Here is a 3993-nt window from a genome sequence, read left to right on the forward strand (position 1 = left end):
CCTTCTCCAATAATTTTAATAAGGGTTTAGCAACTTTGGAGAAGTCTTTGATAAATCTTCGATAAAAACCGGCGTGGCCCAAAAAGCTCCTCTCACCCTTTACAGATGTTGGAGGTGGGTGTCTCTCAATAAAATCTACCTTTGCTTTGTCTACCTCAATCCCATGTCTCGTTATCTGATTCTCTAGAACAACTCCTTCTCGTACCATAAAATAGCACTTTTCCCAGTTCAGTACAAGATTCGTTTCTTCGCATCGCCTTAGTACCTTAGTTAGATTGGCTAAGCAATCATCGTAAGTATCTCCGAATACTGAAAAATTGTCCATAAAAACATCCAAATATTTCTCAACCATGTCAGTAAAAATAGACATCATACATCTTTGAAATGTAGCAGGTGCATTACATAAACCAAATGGCATGCGTCTAAATACAAACGTACCATATGGGCAGGTGAATGTCATTTTGTGTTGATCTTCCGGTGCTACTATAATCTGATTATTCCCTAAGTATCCATCGAGAAAATAGTAGTAATCTCGTCCTACGAGTCTATCCAGCATCTGGTCCAAGAACGGCAAAGGAAAGTGATCTTTCCTAGTTGCCTTGTTCAGCTTTCGATAATCGATGCAGATTCTCCATCCTGTAACTGTTCTAGTCGGTATCAACTCGTTGTTCTTGTTCTCTATGATCGTGATACCTCTTTTTTTTTGGCATGCACTAGACCGGGCTTACCCATGAACTGTCTGAGATGGGATAGATGATACCCGCATCTAACCACTTGATGATCTCTTTTTTTACTACATCCTTCAAGATGGGGTTCAGTCTCCGTTGTCCATTGGTCGTCCCTTGTTTTCCATCTTCCAAGATAATCTTGTGCATGCATACAGATGGACTAATACCATGAATATCGGCTATAGTCCATTCGATGACCTTCTTGAATTGTTTCAAAACTAAGATAAGTATCTCTTCTTGCTTAGTGGTTAATTCTGCAGAAACAATCGCAGGCAGAGTAGAAGCGTTACCTAAATAAATGTATTTTAAATAAGAAGGTTATACCTTGAGTTCTAATTTAGGTGGCTCCTCGATCGACACTTTTGGTTGGGAATAGTCCCTCTTTTCTAACTCCAGAGATTTAAAACGGGATTGCAGATTAAATTCCCTTTGATTAGCTTTTAGCAAAGCTAAGTATTCATCCTTCTCTTCATCATTCGAAGGATCCAATGTCAAAATTCTTTCCAGTGGGTCCTCAACATAGTTGAGTTCCTTCTCCACTATTAAATCCTCTAAATCAGACACTACAGAGCAATCATCCATTGTGTCAAGAAATCGCATAGACTTAAAAACGTTAAACGTTACCTGATCATCCTGAACATGCATAGTAAGCTCGCTCTTCTGTACATCAATAAAGGTCTTTCCAGTTGCTAGGAACGACTTGCCTAGGATGATTGGTACTTCTTTGTCTACTTCGAAATCTAGAATTACAAAGTCAGCAGGAAAGATAAACTTATCTACACGTACCAATACGTCCTTGATTTTTCCTTTTGGATGTGCTAAGGATCGATCTGCTAGTTAAAGTGTAACTATAGTTAGTCTAACTTCTCCTATCCCTAGCTTCCTAAATATTGACATAGGCATCAAGTTGATACTTACACCTAAGTCACATAATGCCTTACCACAATATGTTGCACCAATGTTGCACGGTATGGTAAAACATCCAGGATCCTTCAATTTTGGGGGGTAGTTTGTCTTGAAGATATGCACTGCATTCCTTTGTTAGAACTACCGTCTCAAATTCTCCAAGTCTTCATTTCTTAGACAATATATCTTTCATGAACTTGACGTAGTTCGACATTTGCTCAAGTGCTTCAACCAACGAGATGTTGATGTGAAGTTACTTGAGTACGTCAAGGAACTTCTTGAATTGAATCTCCTGCTTTTGTTTTTGAAGACTTTGAGGGTAGGGTGTTGGTGGTTTCATTACTAGGACTGATTCTGGTTGATTCGTCTTTGGCGGCAATTCTGCATCTAACAACATTATTAGTTGATCAGAAGTAACTGGTCTTTAGGTTACTTTGTTGGGTTTTGTAGATTCTGGTTCAAGTGAAACTGGAATTTTAACACTTGGTTGAACTTCTTCTGAATCTTGAGCGTCAGCTGGCTCTTTTTCAACTTCGACAGTGTTGGGCTCTACTGTCTTTCCACTCCTCAATGTCAACACTTTACAATGTTCCTTCCCCAGATTTCTCAAATTCTCCATGTCACTAGGTAGAGCACCTTGTTGTCAGTTCCTGAGTTCGGTAGCAAGCTGTCCCATTTGATTTTCCAAATTTCTTAGTGTGGCATCGTTTTTTGCCATGTATGACTTCAATAGATTCTCTAAGCTATTGGGTGGTTCCGCTTGGGTTGGTTTCTAAACTTGTTGGGGGAAACTAGGCGGCTGAGTTGGTCTAGGTTAGGTGTAAGTGTTACTGGTTCCAGCCCCTTGGTTACTCCAGGAAAAATTCAGGTGATTTTGCCACGATGAGTCATAAAAGTTGGATTGCAGTCCTTGCCTCCCTCGGTTTTGGTTTTGGTTACCCATGTAGTATACGGATTTGGGGTTCGATGGACATTCTTCAAACAAGTGTCCTTCCTCACAATCACACAGGCTATATTCTCAAATTGGTTAGTTGGTTGGCCTGTAAAAATGTTAAACCCATTAGTGGTAAGATTCTTAAGCATTGAGGATATTAAAGATACCAAAGATGCGAGTGAAGTGAGAGTGTCCACTTCATGTATTCCAGCGACTCGTCTTCTTGACAATGCTCAATTGGTTGGCTATTGATAATTGTTGCTGGCAATCCTCTCAATAATTTCGTAGGCCTCATTATAAGACTTAGAAAGGAGAGCACCATTAGCCGAGGCGTCCACTACCATCCTTGTATGAGCGTTGAGACAATTATAGAATGTCTTAAGTTGAATGCAATATGGGATTCCATGATGAGGGCACTTTCGTAATAACTCTTTGTACCTTTCCCATGCCTCATATAGGGACTCATCATCCATTTGTTGGAAGGCAGTGATCTCATTCCTCAACTTGGCATTCTTGCTTGGTGGGAAATACTTCATGAGGAATCTCTCTGCTAACTCTTGCCATGTAGAAATAGAGTTCCGTGGCAATGAGTTCAACCAGGCACGAGCTCTGTCCCTTAGTGAATATGGGAACAGCTTCAGTCGTAATGCATCTTCGGGTACTCCGGCTAACTTGAAAGAATCGCCCACTTCCATAAATAGTCTTAAGTGAAGATGAGGATCTTCAGTAGGCATTCCACTGAATTGCCCCATAGTCTGAAACATCTAGAACATGACTGACTTCAACTCGATTTGTTTTGCCTCGATTTTAGGTCTCTTAATACCCAGATTAAGATCGTTAAATACTGGCACGGTATACTATCGTAAAGCTCTATCCCTTTCATCAGCAATAAGGATAAGATTCTGAGCAAGGTTTGCTCCATTTCATTGATTCATATTCTCAAATTTTATCTCTTGAGTCCTTCTCTGGTTCGCTTGTCTTCTTCGTTGTTGAAAGGTTCGTTCTATTTCAGAGTCCACAGGGAGTAAGTCAATAATCTGGTCAATACTCATAAATACCTGAAACAATCACAGAAAGATTAAGTAAGTAAAGATTTAAACAGGAAAATAAATAAACCAAAATGTAAAAAATGATTCAAATATAATGGCTTTTTTATAAAACAGTCCCCGAAAACAATACCAAAAACTTGGAACGACGAAAATGTGCAAGTTTACACAATCGCAACAAGTAATAAAGTGACAAGTAAATGTCGAGTTATCGTACCCACAAAGACTGTAAAAGAATTATTTATGAAGTAAGTTTAAACACTTTGGTGAAAGAAAAATATTTTGATTTGGGAAATGATTAAAAACTAGAAACAAATTAAATTAAATTAAATAAAGTTCTAATGCACGAATTCTAAAATTGATTTTAATCAAGTTGATA

At 38.7% G+C, this 3993-nt stretch overlaps 1 non-coding gene across 1 annotated transcript; it reads left to right on the plus strand.

The window, feature by feature from the left end:
• The first annotated feature begins 2967 nt into the window (after positions 1-2967).
• Positions 2968-3074, plus strand: LOC121224851 (small nucleolar RNA R71). The gene has a single exon (XR_005922594.1). It is a non-coding gene; the product is annotated as a small nucleolar RNA R71 (small nucleolar RNA).
• The last annotated feature ends 919 nt before the right edge of the window (positions 3075-3993 follow it).

The sequence above is a fragment of the Gossypium hirsutum genome, chromosome D12, assembly GCF_007990345.1.
Source record: "Gossypium hirsutum isolate 1008001.06 chromosome D12, Gossypium_hirsutum_v2.1, whole genome shotgun sequence".
NCBI lineage: Eukaryota > Viridiplantae > Streptophyta > Magnoliopsida > Malvales > Malvaceae > Gossypium > Gossypium hirsutum.